This window comes from Capra hircus, chromosome 15, assembly GCF_001704415.2.
Source record: "Capra hircus breed San Clemente chromosome 15, ASM170441v1, whole genome shotgun sequence".
Lineage (NCBI taxonomy): Eukaryota > Metazoa > Chordata > Mammalia > Artiodactyla > Bovidae > Capra > Capra hircus.
This window is the reverse complement of record NC_030822.1, coordinates 27,083,596-27,107,656: the sequence shown is the minus strand read 5'-3', so window position 1 is coordinate 27,107,656 and position 24,061 is coordinate 27,083,596. Positions and strand designations below refer to the sequence as shown.

The following is a 24,061-nucleotide window of genomic DNA, read 5'->3' as shown; positions in this document are numbered from 1 at the left end:
ATTACAAGATGGTTGCAATGTCCAACCTTATCTCCAAGATCCAGGCTGGAAAGGGTGGGGGTGGGAAAACAGCTCCGACTTAGCAGTCCAGTTTCCTTAGGAAAGCAAAAGCTCTCCCAATAACTCCCAGAAGGGTTTTACCTAAATCTCACTTGCCAGAACTGGGCTACACAATCACCCCTAAAGGAGTAGCAAGAGAGAAACAGCTTCTAGATGGTCAAACAGCGGTGTTGGCTACATGCATATAAAGCACAGTACTGGGCGCAGAGTAAGTGCTCAGTACACCTTAGCTATTTTGTGTGAATGTGCATCTGTGTTGGTGTGGTTCTATGTAGTTCCCGTTTCTAACAATCCTGTGAAGTAAAATCATTTAGGTGCCTGCTCAGTCTCTCAGTCGTGTCTGACTCTTTGTGACCCCATGGACTGTAGCCTGCCAGGCTCCTCTGTCCATGGAATTCTCCAGGCAAGAATACTGGACTGGGTTGCCATGCCCTCCTGGAGGTGATCTTTCCAACCCAGGGTTAGAACTAGTGTCTCTCACATCTCCTGCCTTGGTAGGGGGGTTCTTTACCACTATTGCCACCTGGGTGAGGTAGCTGAGTGCTTAAAGCGACAGACTACTAAATCCATTGTGCTCTGCACGTGTGGGTTTGAATCTCATTCTTGAATGCTTGCGCTTCCGTGGCCTATGTTGTTTTCCGGGGATTTCCCAGGGGTTGCTAGCGGTAAAGAACCCGCCTGCCAATGCAGCAATGCAGGAGACTACTGCTGCTGCTAAGTCGCTTCAGTTGTGTCTGACTCTGTGCGACCCCATAGACAGCAGCCCACTAGGCTCCCCTGTCTCTGGGATTCTCCAGGCAAGAATACTGGAGTGGGGTGCCATTGCCTTCTCCAATGCATGAAAGTGAAAAGCGAAAGTGAAGTCGCTCAGTCGTGCCGACTCTTAGCGACCCCATGGACTGCAGCCTACCAGGCTCCTCTGTCCGTGGGACTTTCTAGGCAAGAGTACTGGAGTGGGGTGCCATTGTTTTCCGGGGGTTTCCCAGGGGTCACGAGCGGTAAAGAACCGGTCTGCCAATGCAGCAATGCAGGAGACACCCTCCCCCTAAACTGGCCCTTCAAGATCTTGGCCCTGGAGTCACATCAGGGCCAAGTGGCCTCGATGAAGAGAGAAAGTGGAACAGGACCAGCTCTGAAATGAACTGATGCCTGTACCTGGGGCTATAATGAAGTCCTAGGTAGACAGACCATATATGAGCTAGAATCATGCCTCCTGCCTGTGCTCACTTTGGAACGGTCCTGTAGGGAGGCCTGGCACTTGTTACGATGATGCCGCTTCTGCCCAAGAACTCCTGTGGGAATCCTCTTTACAAGTCACAAAAAGACCTCAATCTCATTACCGTAAAATTACACCTCATTTCTGACTCAAACCCAGCTGCAGCTCCTCATCTCACTTGCCATGAGTTCCAAATGGCTTTTGATGGTTGCTGAAAATAAAAAATCATTCCCCAAAGACAGAATTATATTGCAATTGAGGGGCAAAAGAGTGAAGTTTCTGCTCTTTGGGCAGTTTTCAAATCAAAATTATAGAAATATTTGCAGCAGTAAAAGATCTGTTCAAACAAATACACCCTCCTTAGGTTAATATCTCAGAAGAAGACAACTCTGTATGGTTGAATAATTTTTGCTGTGTTTAGGAAAAATTACCCACCCTAAGGGAAACTGCGAGAAGATCACTGTGGTTGGTGAAGATTCCAATGAGATAATACTAAATGTAGGTGAGGACACTGTAAGATGGGCACACTCACGCACTACTGGAAGTGTAAGTTGGTTCTTAGAGCAATTTGGCAGTGAGCATCAAGAAGCAGCTCAAGGAATTCAAACCAGCTGACCTAGACATTCCATTTCTAGGAATCTTCCTGAGGGAAATAGTCAAAGATGTAGATAAAGACTTATGTGTACAGCTACTCATTTTATTTGGAAAAGCAGTAAAAAGAAGTAACTAGCCTAAATGTCTCTCAATGAGGAAACTGTAAGGTAAATTGTGGTCAACTCATTAAATGAAAATAGTGCAGCCATTTAAAATGATGTTTTTGAAGAATTGTCAATGATGTGTTTATGTTCACAATGGAAAGATGCTAAAGCCAGACGGTGAAACCGCATGCATTATATAGTCCATTTTTACTTTCTATATGCTACAAAAAGGCTCAAGATATATTAAACGTGTTACCAGTGGTTTTATCTGGGTGATGAAATTATAGGTGATTTGAAATTTTCTTCATTATACATTTATATATACAATTTTGATCATTATAACTATAAATATTACTTTTATAATTAGAAAAATATGTATGATGAAAAGTACTTTTTAAGAAAGAAATGAGTTTAACTAGGAGAGAAGAGATCTGTCATCAAGAAATTGATGGTTTAATGAAGGAAATGAGACATGTACACAAATTCATTACAAGGTAATAAGGGATCTAATGGACGCTCTACAGTGTGGAGGGAAGGATTAGCTCTGCCTGGGAGAGTTGAAGCTGAGTGAAAAGAGGTGCAGGGTCTTGAGGGATGAACCGGAGTTCTCTAGGGCTTTGTAAATTGTCAAGCACTGTGTATGTATACGTTAGTTTGGGGCCTTTATTATGACTGTCCAAGCTTACCTCATACAAAGCTCTCTTTCTTGTCTCTCTCCCATGCTCCCTAAAGCCCAGCATCGCTGGGACAGGAAGCAAAGGCAGTTAAATAGTCACACATCAGTGCTCCAGCAAGTGAACTGAGGTGCATCCAACGAAGAAGCAGATTCAGGACCAGAGGACATAAAATTATCTGGGAGCAGGGCCAGGAAGGTGCTGGTGGTTAAACAGTTCCACCTTATTTGCCGCCCTGTGGAAAGGCTATCCTTGCATGGGGCCCCCACCCTGAGTTATGGGGCCATCTCCATGTGGGGGATGGTAAAAACTTGAGAACAAGCATCACACATCAGTTCATGATTTACATTGGCAGGAAATGGTGTGTCAGATGTCCTTACAGACTCCAGACAGGGTGGGGTAGAAAGGAGGGGTGTGATGAGGAGACTCCAAAGGGTGGCAAGAGATGATTTGTTTGGGAGACAATCTTAGAAGCTCAAGGTTGGAAGAGATTTAAAAGCTATCTTACTTAATCCTCCTGATGCCCTTCTAACATCCCCATCATATCGTCACCCTTCTTGGCCTTCAGGGAGCAGCTCAGAGACCACCTCTTCTGTTACTTCCCATCTCAATTCCTCCAGCCTGTGCTTTAGCTAAGACTTCCCAGGTGGCTCAGCAGTAAAGAATCTGCCTGCTAATTCAGGAGACGCAAGAGATAGGATTTGATTCCTGGGTCGGGAAGATCCCCTGGAGAAGGAAATGGCAACCCACTCTGGTATCCTTTAAAATTTTTTTTTAATTAATTTATTTTAATTGGAGGCTAATTACTTTACAACATTGTGGTGGTTTTTGCCATACATGGACATGGATCAGCCACCGCTCTGATATTCTTTTTTTTTTGGTATAGGAAAATTTATTACTATCGTGCTTTCATCATCAAAATTTATGATCTTGGTCTTTCCTTCTTGCCTTTGTATAAAGCCAAAAGAGAGACATTGGCTACTTTGACAACCTTAAAGCGGACTCCAGGAATGTCACCAACAGCATGACCTTTGCGACCAAATCCAGCAACCAGAACTTCATCATTTTCCTCAATAAAATTCAAGCAACCATCATTGGGTACAAAAGCAGTGATTTTTTTTTTTGCCATTCTTGATTAGTTGAACCCTGACACACTTCCTGATAGCAGAATTTGGCTGTTTGGCTTCAACTCCTACTTTTTCCAGCACAATTCCCTTGGCGTGAGAAGCGCCGCCAAAAGGGTTGGCCTTCAGGGCTGTGCCCAGATGGGCTTTCTTGTACTGCTTATCATGCCACTTCTGGTCTCATCGGTGGCTACGGAGCTTCCTGGCAGTATGAAGACCACGACACTTGCCCATCCTGCCGGCGCCACGGGCCTGAGCGAAAGCCGCTCTGATATTCTTGCATGAGAAACTCCATGGACAGAGGACCCTGGCAGGCTACAGTCCATGGGGTCACAAAGAGTCAGACACAACTGAGCACACATGTGCTTTAGGTATTTCTCATTCAATTTTATGAGAAAAAAAATTCAATGCCAACAGTGCAGCAGGCAGTGTGTTTATATTTCCTTGATAGCAGTATGCCTTCCCGAGCCTCCTGAAGTTTATTTATTTATTCAGGCAACAAACATATATCAGATACCACATTGTGTCAGGCAATGTTCTAGATGCTGTGATAGAGTGAAGAGAAAAGACAAGATCTTGTGTTCTCTTGGATCAGGCATTCTAGTGAAGGAGAAATACAAGAAATAAAGGAATAAGTGAGAAAACACCAGGTTATAAATGTGAAGCAGCCACCTTTGGGAAAACCCAAGGAAAGAACTTTCCATAAAAAGAGAGAAGCTGATTCCAAAATCCCAGGGGATAATCGTTGCTTGTCCTAGAAACAAAAAGAACATTGTGTTATTGTACGTGGACTACCCTTTTGTGTTCTAGATGCAAATGAAAATCTCATTTTTCAGGACTTGGCCCAAACATTGCCTTTTTAGGCATATCTATCCTATTTCTTTACCCTCAGTAAGAGTGACCATTGTCTCCTTCCCTCCCCACTGACTCAGAGCAAGCTTCTCTCAGCACACCTATAACGATCTGCCATTCTTACCATACATAGCAGGTTTCTGGTGGCTCAGGTTAAAGAATCCGCCTGCAATGCAGGAGACACAGGAGACTCGGGTTCGATCCCTGGGTCAGGAAGAACCCCTGGCGGAGGGCATGGCAACCCACTCCAGTATTCTTGGCTGGCAAATCCCATGGACAGAGGAGCCTGGTGGGCTACAGTCCATAGTGTCGCACAGAGTTGGACACGACTGAAGCGACTTAGCATGCACACGCACCGGCCATACTATATAGCATTTTTACTACCTAGTGGGCCTGTCTCGTTGCTGGCAGAACTTCTTTTCTTAAATCCCTAGAGCCTGGCACAGAGTATGTGATTGGTAAACATTTGTTTCCTGAATACATGAACTCTCACATAGCACTTTCTTAGAACCTCCCTGGTGATGCTTATTCAGAATTGGCAACCCGTTTTTTGATCAATGCCAGGCCCTGGACCCTGTTCTTTCAACTCTACAACATCTTATAAGCTTCATGATTACCCATGATTATCCAGTTTTTAATCCCATTCTGTAGTTAAAACTCAGAAAATTGGAGTGACTTCTGCGATGACTCAGAAATAAGAATCAGAGCTAAGATTTGAACGCCAGTCTTCTTGATGGCAAATCTCAGTGTTTCATTTTCTGTGATGCAACCATATGCATTAGCTCTTCTGTGGCCCTGCCCTCTCTTTTCCCCTAGTTAACTGTTTTCCTTAGGGAAGGATCTGTACTTGACTCCATTCTGTATTCCCCAGAACAGTGATCTGTATTTAAGACACACTCAGCACAAATCTCCAAGGAGGAAAAAGAAAGAATGAGTGTGTGAATGAATGCTTCACCCAAAGTGGATCAACATCTGATATCAGTTCAAAAGATGTTGATGTGCTGGAGGAGGAGATGTTTCTGAGGGGAGGGGCCTTCCCAGATACCTCTGCGCCCATCTGGGAAAGCCAAGTGTGCCGTCTCCGCACTAACGCACTCATTTCTCAGAAATCACACCTTTCACTCGGTTGTACATCTCAGCAGGCAGGCAGGGGCACAGAGGGGAACATGCATGGCTTCCAATGAGTTGGGAAAATGAGGTTAGGTTTCGATTCAGACAGTTATTTGTGTTTTCTGGGTCTGCACGGTCGATAAATTTTCAACGAGCAGTGATTCTGTCCCTCATCTTTCATTGCTTTATGGGACTTCAGGGAGTGAAAACATAACATCCTGCTTTCCCATAAGTTCTCTGGCCGGTACCCTGGCACCAATTAAAGACATGTCCATGCAATTAATCAAAACCAATTTGGAAGCACTCTGGCACTGCTCCTCTGATGTGCTGTCTGCTCCACATACAGTAGTTCCTCAGCCGCAGTGATGGAGTCAGGCACATAGGAGCTTTTGATGAACTGGTTGTGCTGGCCCCAAGTGTTAACTATGTCATCTGACATGACTAATGAGGCTCCCAACTTGATCCGTGTGAGCAGAGCAGCCCTGCTGTCTGGAGGAGGCTCAGTTTCCATGGCCAGCTTGGGAAGAGACTGCGACGTGCTGGGTACACACTCCATCATGTCAGCTGGAGTCCTGGAGGCCTCTAGCGTTGGAGCTGAGAGTCGTCCACGAGGAGGTGATGGAAATTGTGCGCCAGGCTCTGTGCTGGGCGCTGGTGGGAATGTGACCTGATTTAAACTTCTAGCTCAGTCTCCTCATTTTACAGACATGGAAACCAAGACCCAGCAAAACTGAGGGGCCTGCCAAAGGCCTGAGCTGTGGGAAGAGAAATAAAGGAGTAGGCATAGATTCTATCTTTGACGAACTGAACCCCTAGGTGAGAAAATAAACATGCATGAGGATAACAACTGGAGTCTGATGCAGGTAAACCTTCTCAAGGGTTAAACCAGGTATTCTTCTTTCATTCCACAAACATTTATCAAAAGTAAGAGAGTCTGTGTTCTTGTCACCTCTGCAACCCCATGAGTGTGTGATTTGAAATCAACAGGTCTGGCTTGGAGTCTCAGCTCTTCTTTGAGTTGATGTAATCTTGAGCAAATCATTTTTCTGAGCCTTTGGTTCCTCGGCTGTACATTGGGACAAGCTGAATATTGCCTACCCAGCCTACATCCTACAGTCCTTGTGAGACCGAGCAGAGTTAATGGGTGTGAAAGTGTCAGAGTCTATGTACAAGTTAGTTATTATTCGTATTACTACCCTCTCCAAGGACCCCTGGCTGAAATCTCTGCAATATGGATCCACAGATAGCTTTAACTCTCTTCCTCTTCCTGCCCCTTTCAAAACGCACAGGAAAGAAACAGATATAAAGCCAACTGGTCATCTGCCTACAATCTCAACAGCCTTCCCAGAGAGTCCATGACACACAAAAAAGAACTCAGTGGTTTTAATTTAATGTCATTCCACACTTTGATTGAGCACCTACCATATGCCAGACATTGGCCAGGGTGTGTGGGGAATCAGAGTTGGATAAGACAGGCTCTTTGGCCACCTTGAGAAACTCACCATTTAGTGGGAGAAACAGACATGGACATAAATAACTATAATATACTGCAGAAAAATACAATTGCCACAGGAAAAATACAAATTAAGTGCTGTGGGAGTCAGAGAAGGGAATGATTTATTTCTGGAAAGGAGATGGGGAAAAGCTTTATCAAGGAAGTGCTATTAAAGAATGGGTGGGTTTTGGCTCTGTCAGGAAACACCATAAAGGGTACCCTAAACTGAAGGAATAGCATGGCCAGTGCATAGAATCCTGAAAGGAACGGCGATCTAGAGGACAGAGTAAAACTGAGTGAGATGGGGAGTGTAAGGGCTTCCTAGGCGGCTTAGTGGTAAAGAATCCACCTGCCAATGCAGGAGATACAGGTTCAATCCCTGGGTCAGGAAGATCCCCTGGAGAAGGAAATGGCAACCCACCTCAGTATTCTTGCCTGGGAAATCCCGCTGGACAGAGGAGCCTGGTGGGCTACCGTCATTTGGGGTCGCAAAGAGTCAGACACAACTTAGTGAAGAAATAACGACAAAGGAGTGTAAGGCTGAACAAAAGAAGACTTGCTGGACCCTAGCTCTGAAACCAAGGCATGGATATTTCTATTTCACTATTCTCTTTGCTGGCTGAGGTCACCTTGGCCTCTGTCCCTCAATTAGAGAGAATCCTATACTGGCTGTTCCTCCAGCAAGCCCAAATCCAAGCCAGGTAGCCAACAATAAAAATGAATGGGGAACAGCAACAACCATCGGATACAAAGTGGCCTGGTCTGGGAATCCCTGGTTACAGTGATGCCTCCTCGGTCCGGGTGAGAGGCTTACCAGTGCAGCCATGACACCAACATCTGAGGCAGGGGTCCTCCTGGCAGCGAGGACCTGAGGCCTCCTGGCGTGGGTCGTGCAGTACATTTCTCTCCTTTCCTCCTTTGTCCAGAAGAAACCAACTTCTTTAAGTGTGCTGCCTTCCAAATGGCTTTGGAATGCCAGGAGCTGCTGCTGGTCTCAAGGCATAGCCATGGGACACCCTAGGGTTTCATATTTTCCTCCCTGTTTCCATTTTTCATTGTAAATTGGTTTTTTGTGTGCCAATAAAATAGTGATAAAAACAGAAACTTCAAAAATAGGAGAAAGAAGAAAGAGAGCATTCACTCACTCATCATCTGTTTCCATTTCTTCTTGCCCCTTCCTGCTATTGACTGTGAGCACAATTTGGGGGAGGCAGCTTTTTTTTTTTTTTTATTGTAAGACCTTTAACTCAGACTTCCCTGGTGGTCGAGTGGTTAATAATCTGCCTGCCAATGCAGGAGACACAGGTTCGATCCCTGGTTCAATCCCACATGCTGCAGGGCAACTAAGTCTGTGTGCCATAGCTATTGAAACCTGCGAGCCCTAGATACCCCGTGCTCCACAAGAGAAGCCACCTCAATAAGAAGCCCAAGCACCGCAATTAGAGAAAGCCTGCGTGCAGCAACAAAGATCCAGAGTAGCCAATAAATCAAATAAAATACAAAGGCCTTCACCTCATGCACTTTATTATTTTTTAATATTTATTCATTTATTTGGCTGCATCAGGTCTTAGTGGAGGCACATGGACTCTTCATTCGCGGTGCAGGCTTCTCTGCAATCTCCAGAGCATGTGGGCTCAGTAGTTGAAGTTTGTGGGCTCAGTCGCCCTATGTGTGGAATCTTCGTTCCCCAACCAGGGATCAAATCCATATCACCTGCATTGGAAGGTGAATTCTTAACCACTGGACAGCCAGGAAGTCCCTGGGGTGGCAGCTTTGATCACTGATACAATTACATATCCTTACTGCTCAACATTGTATCATACAACTTTTTCTGTTTTGCTACTTGCTGTCAATCTCTGGTGTCCACACAATCTTGACCTTGTTTGCTCACTCAAGACTGAAGAAAGATTGCCAGCGTCATGTAAAAGGGATGCCCCATAGATAACATCGTGGTCACTGACTCTTGGCATCATGGTGCAGAGGAAAGCACTGGCTGCTCTGCCATCACATAGACTTGGGCTGGAATCTACTTCGAAGCTGGATAGCCCTGGGAAGATCACTCCATCCCTTTGAACCTCAGGTCCTTGTCTGTATTGTGGGGATGCAGTTCATACCACCCTCATAGGATTGCTGCTGCTGTGAGGATTAAATAAGATACCAAAAGGCAAATGCCCCATAATGGTGGCTCCCCTGCCTCTGCCCTTGCTGGGACTGACACAGGGTCTACTCTGCTCTGCAATTCTTCTCCTGCCCACTTTGGACCTTCTCGCCTCCACTGAGCCCAGAAAGCCTCCTGGGTGAGTCCACCTTAATTCCGACAAGCACTCCAGCCTGTTTATTTATTGTTCACTGGATGAATGCATCATCTTTTACTTAGGCATTCTCCTCTGATGGAAACGTTGCCTGTTTTCCAGTTTTTCGCTGTTTCCAATAATGATGCAATACATATCTTCATATATATTGCTCACTCCATCCTTTAAAAAAAGTTTTCCTTAAGAAGAACCCCCAGAAACAGGATCACCAGAACAGATGTCAGACTCATTTTAACAATGTCTCATGTATATTTCCAAGTTTTTAAAATATTTTTATTTTCATTTATTTATTTGACTGTGCCGAGTGTTAGTTATGGCACACAGGATCTTTGATCTTCATTGTGGCATGTGGGATCTTTAGTTACAACCTATGGGATCTTTAGTTACAACCTGTGGGATCTTTACCTGAGGTATGCGGGATCTTTTAGTTACAGCATACAAACTTAGTTGCAACAAGTAGAATCTAGTTCCCTGACCAGGGATCAAACTGGGGCCCCCTGCATTTGGAGCTCAGGGTCTTAGCCACTGGACTACCAGGGAAGTCCCTCCAAGTTGTTTTTCAGAAGACTTGTATCTATCATTTTGCCACCAACTCAAGAGATAGGACCACTGGGACTACACTACAGGCTCTTGGGTTCTGGCCACAAACTCTCATTCCTGCTTTATTTTCCACCATTTTCTTCCCCAAGATGTCTCCCACACTGCAATTGCACAGAACAACTCAATATTTTCCCTCCAAAATAATGCTCCAATACTTCTGTGGCTTTGTACTTCCTATTACTCCCCATCACCGTTGCCTGGAATATCTTTTCTCTCAACATATCCGCTGACCACAGATCTCATCCTTTGTGGAACTGAGAACTTCTATGCTATCGTCAAGACCCAGCTCAAATATCCCTTCTCTGTGAACTAGTGCCAATCCTCCTAAGTAGAGTTAGTTACTCTTGCTGTATGTGGTAATTGGAGGGATCCTTGGCATCCAAATGCTTGCCAAGAAACAGTCACCCTTGTGACTTCCCTGGTGATCCAGTGGTTAGATTCAGTGCTTCCATTGCAGGGGGCCCAAGTTTGGTTCCTGGTCAGGGAACGAGACCCTACATGCCACAGCTAAGACCTGGTGCAGCCAAATGAATAAACAAAAGCACTGCATCTCCATGGTAAAGAAAAAAGGGAAAAAGCAGCAGTCCTACTCTAACCCCAGTTCACACCCCCAAATCTGTGTGATTCTGCTCTCTCCTCCTTCCTCACTCTGCACCAGGCGATTACCAAGTTATGCTAATTCAAATCCTAATTATAAGTTTGGATCCGTTTCTCTCTCTCCTTGCCATCACCATTGACCATCACCTCTCACCAGGATTCCTGGAATAGTCTCCTAAAAGAAAAGAATAGGAATATGTACACAGTTCAAAAGTCAAATTTTCTCTAAAGCTTATAATAAAAAATGGTAGATTATGGTCCCATCTTTCCCCATACTAAGCCCTTCTCCTCGGAGGTAACTGGACAATTTCAACTCTTCCAGCTGTTTCTTTTGGGATTTACTTCTGTTTTCCAAATAATACAACTATCCTTTTGTTTCTTGATTTTTAAGTGCATTGTATATTGATTTTGACCAGTGGAAGACTTCTCTAACACCACTTCCCTGCCCCATCTTCCAATATAATTGTATCACAATTTTTTGTTACATATTATGACAAGGAGTACCATTAAAAATATTTGCCTTCTGAGATGCCAGCATTCTCTCTAGGACCACTGTCTCTAGGAGGGTGAGGTTTGAGCCTGCTGGGGGAAGGCAGAACAATTAGGAAAGGGGGTAGAAGTGTGGGAGGAGGGGCAGGCTGACCACTGGCTGACAGCCTGGTGTTCCTATGCAGAACTTCCTGGGCCCATGTAAGCGTAGCAAGCAAGGCTGAGTTAAGCCTTCTGGGGATGCAAAGGTAGTGCCCAGGAGGGGCTGGAGACTGCCTACGTACACAGGCAGTGACTGATCCAAACAGATGCTGGTCTTTCCAGCAGGGTCTGAAGCCCCAGGCTGTGCTAGCTGTTGTCTCTGCAGTTGTGAACCCTGGGAAGATTCAAGGAGTTCTAAGATAAGCGGGGGGTGGGGTGGGTGGGGGGTGGGGGGTGGGGGTGGGGGGGTGGGGGGGGCGGGGGGGAGGGAGGTGGGGAGTGCAGGGCAGGCAGTGAAGGCAGCTGGAACAGTGGCAGTGGGGTACTCAGGGAGCCTGGGGTAGCTACTGTTTACTATCCAGTGTAGGAAAATGTCAAAATGTTAACAACTTATGAAGTCTAATGTAATTAATACAGTCCTGTTGACCCTGATTTTGACTATGTAAATGTTATTCATAGTCAAGCCTCATAGGACTTTGTGATTGCATTTCCATTTTTGTTAAGATTTTTCCTTGGACTTTTTCCTAGAGTTAATAATTGTCCTGTTATTTTCTTTTGCTTAGTTTCAATACACTCATCACTAAATCTTCTCCCAAACTCTTTGGTAGGATAATATGACTACCAAATCCATCAAGTCAACTCTCACTTTCAGTTATATCCCAGGCACCATGCTAGGCACTGGGGACTGTGTCTAGAAACTATGAACAAGAAAGACGTGGTCTCTGCTTTCACTGAGTTTAAGTCCAGCAAGGGTTAAGATATAAGTAATTACAGTAATTTTAAGAGTCACAATGAGAGAGGTCTGGGTTCCTCTTAGAACATACAGCAGAAATACCTCACTCAGCTAGAGAGACAGGAAAGATTTCAGACCCAAAGACTGGAATGAAGCAATTCATCTAGACAATATATGTTTATTGAGAGTCTCTTATATGCCAGCCTGTTCTCAATGCTGAGAACACAGTACCAAAAAGGCAGACCAAGCCCCTGCCTTCCCGGAGCTTACATTCTAGGGAGTGAAGAAAGATAATAAACACAAGATAATTTTCAATTGAAACAAGGACTATAAATAAACAGGATGATTTAATGGCTGAAGCAGGAAGTGGGGGAGATGAGGTTAATTTAAACAGATTGGCAAGGTTGTGGAAAGTTGCTCTGAGGAAGTGATATCTGATGAACAAGAATAGCCAGGTATGTGAAGAGCCAGAGAGAGCGAGTTCCAGGCAGAAGGAACAGTATATGAAGACTCTGAGGAGGAGAAAATCACAGTTTTAGAGCAGAATTGAAAGCAATTCCATGTAGCTGGAACACAAAGGGCAGGGGGCAGTTGCTGAAGAAAAGAGGATGGATGTGAGCTACAGGGTGGGAGTTCTAGCATCTCCTAAGATTATTATTTGTTGCTCAGTCTTGTCTGACTCTTTTCAACCCCATGGGCTATACCACGCTGGACTTCCCTGTCCTTCACCATCTCTAGGAGCTTACTCAAACTCATGTCCATTGAATCAGTGATGCCATCCAACCATGTCGTTCTCTGTCATCCCCTTCTCCTCTTGCCTTCAATCTTTCCCAGCATCAGAGTCTTTTCTAATGAGTTGGCTCTTTGCATTTGGTGGCCAAAGTATTGGAGCTTCAGTTTCAGCGTCAGTCCTTCCAATGAATATTCAGGACTGATTTCCTTTAGGATTGACTGGTTTGATCTCCTTGAGAGTCCAAGGGACTCTCAAGAGTCCTCTCCAACACCACAGTTTGAAAGCATCAGTTCTTCGACACTCAGCCTTCTTCATGGTCCAACTCTCACATCCATACATAACTACTGGGGAAACCATAGCTTTGACTATATGGACTTTTGTTGGTAAAGTAATGTGTCTGCTTTTTGTATGCTACCTAGGTTTGTCACAGTTTTTCTTCCAAGGAGCAAGCACCTTTTAATTTTGTGGCCGCCATCACCATCTGCAGTGATTTTGGAGCCCAAGAAAATAAAATCTATCACTGTTTCCATTGTTTCCTCATCTATTTGCCATGAGGTGATGGGACTGAATGCCATAATCTAAGTGTTTTGAATGTTGAATTTTAAGACAGCTTTTTCACTCTCCTCTTTCACCTTCATTAAGAGGCTCTTCAGTTCCTCTTTGCTTTCTTCCATAAAAATTGTTATTATAATTATATATATTATTATATTATAAATATAATATTAGAATATTATAATTATTGATAAAACCCCTATTCTGCAGATATTTGTCTGTTTGCTCTAAGACACATTCCCCCACTCTTTGCTTCCTTCAGTATAATAAGTAATATAGAAACTTGAAAAATACATTTTTTTAAAGCCTCCCTTGCCAGAAGAAAGGTATTGGCCGGAGACTGAAAGGCACTGTGAAGGGAAGAAGCCATAGTTTTGGCCTGGATTTTTGGCGATGCCCCCACCAGCAGCACCCCTAATAGATGAGTACCTACTGTGGGGTGGCTTCTCCCAGGGTGACAGCACCTTCTCCATCTCCCCTTTTCTCTTCTGACTCTCATAAGCTGTTTCTTCCTTAGGCTGCTCTCAACAATTTCTTGTTCTCAACCCTTTTCTGTTTGAAATGATCTAGAGCAGTACAGTCCCATACAATGTTCTGTGATGATAGAAATGTCCTAACTGCACTGACCTATACAGTATCCATTAGGCATATATGGCTACTGACTTCTTGGAATGTGACTAGTGTAACTTAGGAACTGACTTTTTAATTACTTTTCATTTTAGTAATTTAAATGTAAATAGCCACACTTGGTTAATGGCTACCATACAGGACAGCACAGACATAGAAGGATTTGTTTTTCTGACTGGACATTGGCTGATACAATAGTTGATATCGAAAGTGGTTGTGGGAAACCAACTCTCAAATATAGGACTCTGGGAGACTTCTCTGGTGGTCCCAGTGACTAAGACTTTCTGCTCCCAATGGAGTGGGCTCAGGTTCGATCCCTGATCAGGGAGCTAGATCCCTCATGCCACAATTAAAGATTCTGAGTGCCACAACCAGACCCAAGACAGCCAGATAAATAAATATTTTTTAAAAAGGTGGGACCCTGGGATTGTTAAATGACCTCACTGGGCTTGAATTCAGTGATGAGCTCATTGCCAGTGGAAAATGGGATACTAGGCAGCAAAGAACCCCAACCTCATGGAAGATGGCAGGCAGTAACAGGACTCCAAGTTGGTTTGACATACTCCAGAGGTCCCAAAAGTAGGCAAATTCAGTGGAACAGAGAAAGACAGTATATTTCACAGGCAAACAGCAGGAACAGTAGCATGATAGAGCTGGTTTTATTGCTCTGAAGTCCCTTGTGGCAATGCAATGGGCCTAGATGGCAGCTACACAGTAACGGATTTGCACTGTCACTGAGGAGCCCTGGGCAAGGGCTCAGAACCTTTTATAACAAGCAGCCAACAAGCCAGTCTCCTTCCCCATGGGAATGAGAAGAGCTGTGCAACAGTCATGCTATAGTCACTTTGGTCTACTTCATTGTCTTTGAGACTAGTTACAGAAATGACCCAGAGTCTAAGCATGGATAGGCCTTGCAGTTTGGCACACTTAACAAGGATGTACAGAGACCCTTGGGGCCCCTGGTGGATTGCCTCTTCCAGTAACTAGTGATCCATAACTTGGAATAGCGAAAGAGTTGCTTAAACCACCACCTGTGAAATTAAAACAAAAAGAATTTTTTTAAAAACCTATCACCTGTGAGTACCTGGGATGAACTGCCTTTTGGGGGCCAGTCTTTAGGAGAACAAATTTCATCAGACTGCTGAAATTATTGTTATGGTGAGAACTGTAACTACAAGGGTTTTGAGACAGGTTGGCTGCTTCTGACTGCACTAGAAGGCTTATTGGAAGAAAATCATGAGCTCAGAGTTCTAAACTCTCCAGTTGCAGGCACACTGAGAGAAATGGAGAGTTTCTACTGTGACTCTAAAATAATTTTATACCTATTATAGCTTCAGGACTAATATAATTGAAAATCAGATGCAAATTTTGATTCTCTGACTGCCCAATTAAAATGTTAGTGGAATTCACAGGTTTCTTAGAGGAAAGTTAGGGCATGAATGGGAAGGAATGGAATCCTGAGATTTAGAATAGACAGATTTGGTTTGATTCAGACAAATAAGAGAATCTGAAGTGCCCAAATCATCCCGAGCTCCAGAAATATTAATAAAAAGAAGCTTCAGTTCAGTTCTGTTGCTCAGTCGTGTCTGACTCTTTGCAACCCCATGAACTGCAGCACGCCAGGCCTCCCTGTCCATCACCAAATCCTGGAGTTCACCCAAACTCCTGTCCATCGAGTCAGTGATGCCATCCAGCCATCTCATCCTCTGCCATCCCCTTCTCCTCCTGCCCCCAATCCCTCCCAATGTCAGAGTCTTTTCCAATGAGTCAACTCTTCGCATCAGGTGGGCAGAGTATTGGAGTTTCAGCTTTAGCATCAGTCCTTCCAAAGTACACCTAGGACTGAACTCCTTTAGAATGGACTGGTTGGATCTCCTTGCAGTCTAGGGACTCTCAAGAGTCTTCTCCAACACCACAGTTCATTCTTCGGCGCTCAGCTTTCTTCACAGTCCAACTCTCACATCCATACATGACCACTGGAAAAACCATAACCTTAACTAGATGGACCTTTGTTGGCAAAGTAATGTCTCTGCTTTTCAATATGCTATCTAGGTTGGTCATAACTCTCCTTCCAAGGAATAAGTGTCTTTTAATTTCATGGCTTCAATCACCATCTGCAGTGATTTTGGAGCCCAAGAAAATAAAGTCTGACACTGTTGCCATTGTTTCCCCATCTATTTCCCATGAAGTGATGGGACGGGATGCCATGATCTTTGTTTTCTGAATGTTAAGCTTTAAGCCAACTTTTTCACTCTCCTTTTTCACTTTCATCAAGAGGCTTTTTAGTTCCTCTTCATTTTCTGCCATAAGGGTGGTGTCATCTGCATATCTCAGGTTATTGATATTTCTCCCAGCAATCTTGATTCCAGCTTGTGCTTATGGAACTCTTTTCTGTCTAATTTCTTGGGGAAGTATGAGAATATGATCAAGTTTTTTTAAATCGCTTCTTACATATTCGTGTGTGTGTGTGTGTGTGTGTGTGTGTGTATGTGTGTGTGTATTGTAAGAGAGAAAGAGAGGGAGAGCAGAGAGCAGCACACATGTGCATAAAGGCATCTGTATCCCCTAAGGCCATTCAAGACCCCTGTGTTTGAAGATGTAATGTATAAACTCAAAGTTCTTTCCAAGTCAAAAGAATCTAGGTCTCCCATCTCCTTCAAATCACTTTCATTCTATGTCTAGCCTTGGCTGTTAGCATAATAGAGGCAGGCAAGGTCCATGTGGAAACACAAAATTCTCAATCATAAATCTATCAGCCTTAGAAAACATTCACAGCCTCTTGCCAAATCTGATTTCAATCCTCCTCTTGAGAGCCTACATTTCTCTCTCCCATTTGTTCTATGCTTTTATTGTTTGTTTATTAAAGTACTCCACTTGCTGGAAGGCTCCCAAGGAAGTAAGTCATAATGCTATTTTGTTACAGCTGGGATTCTGGGGATGATGAGGGAGGGAAGGTGAATGTGGTGTTATGTGGGACTCCACACAACACCCATGGCAACTTCATTGATAAGACTTCAGTGCAGTGATAAAACTTCAACACCCTACTTATCTGAGGATAGAGCAATGAATAAGTTGGGGGACTCTGCCCTCAACTTATGGTCTTACAATCTAGTGGTGAAAGTGAAAGTTGCTTGGTTGTGTTTGACTCTTCATGACCCCATAAACTATAGCCCGTCAGGCTCCTCTGTCCATGGAATTCTCCAGGCAAGGATACTGGAGTGGGTACCCTTTCCCTTCTCCAGGGGATCTTACTGACCCGGAGGTTGAACCCTGTTCTCCAACACTGCAGGCAGATTCTTTACTATCTGTGCCACCAAGGAAGCCCCAACAATCTAGTGGCAGAGATAGAGAAGAAAAAGCAACTCCCTGGTGGTCCAGTGGTTAAGACTTCACCTTCCAATGCAGGGAGTGCTGGTTTAAACCCTGGTTGGGGAGCTAGGATCCCACATGCCTCACAGCCAAAAAACAAACCAAAGCATAAAACAAGAAACTATATTGTAACAAATTCAATAAAGACTTAAAAAATGGTCCACATTAAAAAAAAAAATCTCTAAAAGAAAATAGAGAGAGAAAAAAAAGGTACAATCCAAGGAGATCAATGTTAGAAGCAAGTGCAAGGCGCTTCAGGATCAATTGAGTTGAGAATAGGAGGTGGAGAAAGAGGGGGTGCTTTCCTGAACCTCATCCTGAAGGATGAGGAGAGGTGTTCCAGACAAGCATGGGGGTGGGGTTGGCATTGATTCTGGCAGAGGAAGTAGCACATGCAAAGTCTTGGAGGGGAGATAGAGTGTGTCTCTTCGGGGACAGCAGTGACCAGTAACCAGAATTTGAAGGGAAAGTGATATAAGATGAGGCTGCACTGGTGAGCAAGGACACCTGTTCTGGAGGAGTTTTAGGTGTAAGAGTGACATGGTCGGCTTTTTCTGTCAGAAATGTCATTCTAGAGAATGGCACAGGAGCCAAGAAACCGGTTAAGAGGTTGCTGCCTTACTCCAGGCTGCATTACTCACAGAGATGTTGGAGGCTTGAAACAGGGTGGTAGGAGTAGGAAGAGAGAAGGATTCAAGAATTTCAGTGTTATTGAAAAGGCAGAATTAACAGACCTTAGTAACCCATTAGACATGAAGAGTGAGAGAGAGAGGGAGGGGTGGATGGTGAGCCCAAGTGTATGGCCTGGCTAACTGCATGTACACTTTAAGTGTGAATCAAAGGGAGGTTCAAGCAAGTGCTCATGGAACTCAGAGGCCAGAGAGACCTCTGTGGGGAGAGACACGGGAGGTGTGCTTAGTGAGGGTCTCTGCTTTCAGAGAGGAGGTTAAATGAGAAGAGTAGGAGGGAAAGATGGGTCAGTGGAAGAGCATGGGATTTTGGCATCAGAGATACAGGGATTCAAATCCCTGCTCTGCCATCAACTTGCTGTGTGATCCAGGCCAATCTTGGGTTCTCTGATCTTCAGTATCATCATGTGTAAAATTTAGGCTAAGGCTAATTTCTACCCTACTGGAAAAATTTAGTTTGTAAAAGTATAAGCACTGGACTTAGGCTAATTATCATTGTTTTCAAGTGCATATGTGCACAAATTCACCTTCTGTAATCTATCAGCAAATAGTGAGTACTTATAAGAATATTGTTCTAGTTGTTTTTAATCACTAAGTCATGTCTGACTCTTACAACCCTGTGGACTATAGCCCATCAGGCTCCTCTGCTCATGGGATTTCCTAGGCAAGAATACTGGAGTGGATTGCCATTCCCTTCTCCAGGGGATCACTTATAAGAACATAGGCACCATTTATTAATCCTCATTCAATTTGATAAGCGTTATGTATAGCCACTGGGCTTCCCTGGTGGCTCAGTGGTAAAGAATCTGCCTGCAATGCAGGAGACCTGTGTCTGATCCCTGGGTTGGGAAGATTTCCTGGAGGAGGATGGCAACCCACTCCACTATTCTTGCTTAGAGAATCCCACAGACAGACAAGATTGGCTGGCTACAGTCCATAGGGTTGCAAAGAGTCAGACACAACTCAAGTGAATAAGCAGCAGCAGCAGCATATATAGCCATCATCTAATTTAAACTTCACTATAATTCTAATGGATATTATATGATCATCCCCATTCTATAGAGGAGGAGCTGCTACTGCTGCTAAGTCGCTTCAGTTGTGTCCAACTCTGTGCGACCCCATAGACGGCAGCCCACCAGGCTCCCCTGTCCCTGGGATTCTCCAGGCAAGAACACTGGAATGGGTTGCCATTTCCTTCTCTAGTGTGTGAATGTGAAAAGTGAAAGTGAAGTCACTGAGTCGTGTCTGACTCCTTGCAACCCCATGGACTGTAGCCCACCAGGTGCCTCCGTCCATGGGATTTTCCAGGCAAGAGTACTGGAGTGGGGTGCCATCGTCTTCTCCTGTAGAGGAGGAGAATGATACTCAAAAAGAACTTTGCCTAATGTCACACTGCTAGTAAGTGCTAGAGCGGGGATGAGAGCCTGGATTTGACAAAGCTATAGTTCTAGGTGCTGCGAGAAGATGGTTCCTGCCCATCAAACTTCACTCTTAAGCTGAGGACTCAAAGGTTGCCATGGGCGGAGTTCCTCACGCAGGGGAGGCCTCTAGTGCCCTCTTGGGGCAAGGGCGTCAGGGCAGTGGGCCTCTTAGTAGAATCATTTCTTACAGAGTCCCCTGACACAAAGGCATAGGTAATTGTTCCTGAAGGATTAAGGCTGGCAAATTAACAATCACAACTAGAGGATGTTACCTATGAACTGCTTCTAGTGCCCATGCTTTTGACTTTTTCAGGCTGAGGTCAACCACAGGAACCTTTGTGGGAGACCTCAGCCTGCTGCTCAAATCCTCTGGCAATAATTATGTACAAAATTGTAACAAACAGCCACATTTACTAAGCACCAAAGACTTTATATATGCCATCTCATTTAACTTTATAACCATACAACAAACTAGAAAATTAGCATTCTAGGAGATATATGACTTGAATAAGTTCACACAGCTAATAAGAGTTAATAACAGTAGCCAACATATAGTTAATGCTTATCACACGTCAGGTTTCATGACAGACACTGTTGGTTTTCTACATAACAACTATTTCACCCTTTCTCTACTCATGGAATCCTAGTTTTGTTCAGATGTCCATCCCTAAGAAAAGAGGACCCTATCTCCAGTCTGACTGGCCGAGCCAGTCAATCATGGTGACTCTATTCTCTTCTGTCGATGATTAGATTAAAGGCAGCCTTATGACCCAGCTTCAGCCAAAGATGTGAGATGGAGCATCAGTGAGGAAGTAGCATAAAGACTTCAGTGGGAGAGACAGTGTGTTTTGTAATAACATCAGGGAAAGGTTTTCTTGCTCTTAAAACTCCATAAAAGAAATGACCCTCTTTTGCTTTTATACATTGTAGTGTCAGAATGCGATGTCTGGAACTGTGGCAGTCATTTTATGATCATGAGGAAGACCAACCTAGGAAAGCCTGTAAGCTGAGGTTGAAAGAGCATAAAGATGGAGCAAATCTGATTTCTTTATGAATAAACCAATCCTGGAACTTCCCTATTTCTAGACTTCTTGTTCTATGAAATAATAGATTGTCCTAATCATTTCAGCCACTTTGAGTTTTTAATTTGTTACTTGCAACTGAAAACATTCTAACTGGTACACATGTACTGCATACATGTACACATGTACTTTATAATTTATCACCAAAACTCAGTGAGGATGGTGTTATTGTCCCTATTTTACATATCAGAAAATGAAGGCTCAGAGAACTTGGGTAATTTGTCCTTAGTCAGAGAGATAGGAAATAGTAGAGTAGTGTCTGAACTAGCTCTGCCTAAATCTGGAGCCAGAGTTCTTTTTTTTTTTTATTTTTTATTTTTTTTTTGGTTGTCCTGGTCTTTTGCTGCTCGTGGGCTTTCTCTAGTTATGGTGAGTGGGTGCCACTCTTCACTGTGGTGTGCGGGCTTCTCGTTATGGTGGTTTCTCTAGTTGCAGAGTACAGGCTCTAGGCTGTGTGGGCTCAGTTAGTTGTAGTGCATGGGCTTAGTTGCCCCAAGGCATTGGGATCTTCCCAGACCAGGGGTCAAACCTGTGTCCCCGGCATTAACTACTGAACTACCAGGAAAGTCCCAGAGCCAAAGTTCTTAACCACATCACACTTGTGTGAGACAATTAAAGCCCAATCTTCTCTGGTTGGCTCCAAGACCACGATTATTCCTACAGATTTCATTGCTTCCCAATTTCTGGGATGAAGTTCTCAGAAACTTGAATCCGTGATGGCTGCTACTTACAGTATGATGTTCCCCCATCAAGAAGAGGAAGGGCAGTCACAGGGTGCAGGCAGCATAGTTGCAATTGAAAGGGACCCAGACCTATGAGTACGAGTCTCCGTTACCAGCAGACTGAGACTTCCCTGCCACTATGGCTTGAGGACGTCTGTTCTAAGAGATTGCCTGGCCTCCAACGAGAGACAACTGGATTAACACTAATGCTTTTGTATATAAAATTCCTCTCTTGTCCCAGGTATTTAGTTCTACCTGGATGGACCTAACCACTTTCCGACTGCCCCAGTAAGAAATTACTTTGCATCATCCCCTGATAGCGAATCGGGGGTGCCAGGAAGGGAATTCTTATCATCAAATGCAGGATTAGACAAAATAACAGTTAAGGTTCCATTCCTTTTCTGAAGAGTCTGTGAGGTACCTGAGAGGTACCAAGAAACCTAGAAAAGCATTTTGGGATCATTCTGAAATAGTTTCAACATGCCAGGGAAAATGATTTGAATTTGATAGGAAATGAGTAGCCAATGAAGGCTTTGGATCAGAAACACAACATGCTCAGCATCGTGATTTAGTATATGCTATTTCAGCAGGTATAAGCAGAATTGATATAAGAAAAGATGGGGATGGGGAGGCCAGTCTGAAGATTTAAGGGACCCCCTTCTCCCTTACCACCTAATGAAGGCCCTACTTTGATTAGCAGAGCCCAAGTGTCTTGCATACCACAGAAAAACAGCTTCAGTGACCTGGGAAGAAACTCACACCTCACTCTGAATGTTCCCACCCAGCTCAAGGCTCACACATGTCACGCTGCACACAGCAGAGGTGCTGACAGAGCCAGAGGACCAGGATCAGTTACACGGAGAGAGGAGGTAAGACTGCCAGAGCCAAGCTGCAGAGAATTATCACTGAAGACAGGAGGCCCCAAAGGAGCTTGAGGCAGCCTCTCAGCCAGCTGCAAGGAGTTCAGAGCAGGAGTTCCAGGCTCTGGGAAGGCTGGAGGCCTTAGACAGTACTTGGAAGTGCAGGGTCATCAGTCCCAGGGTGTGAGGACCGGGGGATTTCCGAAGGATCCAGTCACCCTCTCCCTGAGAAGCTGGGCCAGTTCTGCATGATTACGGGGAGCAGCCTGGTCTTCTGGCTCTGGTTCTGGAAGCAGGGGTTGCACTGCACTTCCTCCACGCTGTCACCAGCTGCAGAGAACTCCTGTCGTTAGCTGCCTTTGGGGCCATGGACAAGCTCTTTTCTGAGCCCTCTCAATTTCTTTTTACTTGATTCATCACCTACTCAAGGCTGTGAGAGTCAGTGTTGGCTTCTCTTCGACAAGCTCTGGCCAGACATGCACATGTCTCCTACACCTTTAAGACCAGCACTCCCAGCACATTCCTTCTTGATGGCCTGCGAACATTGCAAGATTTTACGAAAAGTAAGGCGGCCCCATGAAGTCATTGCTCTTTATATAACAATCCCCTGCAAGGCAACATAAATGAGTGAGGGGCCCGGGTTTAAGAGAAAGCTGCATTTCTCCAACAGATACACGTTTCTTCATGTCCACAAAGAAACACGGTATTCGTTTTTTTTTTTTTTTCCATTGCCATGGCCCTCCCATTTCCCCACTTTTCACAGAGACATGGGTACTAGAAATATTTGTTCTCTTAAAGGAAAACATGAACGCAAGTGTGATGATAAACGGTGTGGTGGAGACTAGCAAGTTATAAAACACCTTTGGCATTTAAGAAGGACAAACAACACTCGGCTCATGTGAGAATGAGGGTGTGGTAATGGATAGATCTTCTGATTTTTCAAACAGAAGCTGGAGATTCAGAATTTTATGTAAAATCTCCCAGTTTTAAAACATTGGCTCTTTTCCCTCCACTTCCCAACTCTGTCTCTATGCTTTTCCCACCACACCAAGCCAGCTGTCACTCCTGCCCAGACCTTGATCTCTCTGTAATGTTGGTCCCTGTCTGCAATGCTTGTCCTCCCTTTCTCTGCCTGAGACTCTCTTACAATTTCCCAAGACCCAGATCAAACTACCCATCCTTCTAACAGCTACCTTTCTCTTTGTAAGATCAGGTGCTCTTCATACTTTCTCTGCCCCCACAGTACCCCGCACATACTTCAATTAGACCTCTTACCACACTGTCCCAGAATTGCTGGTTTCCTTGTCTTTTTTCACCAACCTGAGAACTCCCTGAGGGTAGGAACTTTTATAGTCTCTGATATGAGAACGTAGGGTAAGACGGTGAGAAATATGCCAAGAAAGTATTGGGAACTACTTTCTACTATACAGAGAAGAAAATAAATATTTAGACAAGACAGAGAGCCAAAGGCCTGAACATTTCAAGTAATAGGTCCAGGAGGTGATTCTAGGTGATAAAGAGAAGACAAGCCCAGAAACCAGGAATTAGGGTGATTAAAATAGGTTGGGAACTGGAATGGTTTAAGATAGATGCTGTGGATGGAAATGGTGTCTGGAGCCTGTTTTTACAGGGTGCTGAGAATGTAATAGGGGCAGAGAAGGGTCTCATTGCCTTAACATCTTTGTGGTGGCCTCCACTATTAGCCTGGTAGTCTGATGAGTTTCTCTTCTCCATTTCAATGATTCATTCTCAGCAAGCATCTGTTGAGCATCTATTCTGTGCCAGGCTGTTAGGTACTGTAACTATATAGTGGAATCAGATGTCATCCCTGTGCTTGAGCTTGTG

General features: G+C 44.4%; 1 pseudogene across 1 annotated transcript; it reads right to left on the bottom strand.

Annotated features, from left to right (window-relative positions):
- LOC102175602 lies at positions 3,518-4,012 on the bottom strand (annotated as a pseudogene). The gene has a single exon (XR_310578.2). The product of XR_310578.2 is annotated as a 40S ribosomal protein S23 pseudogene (transcript).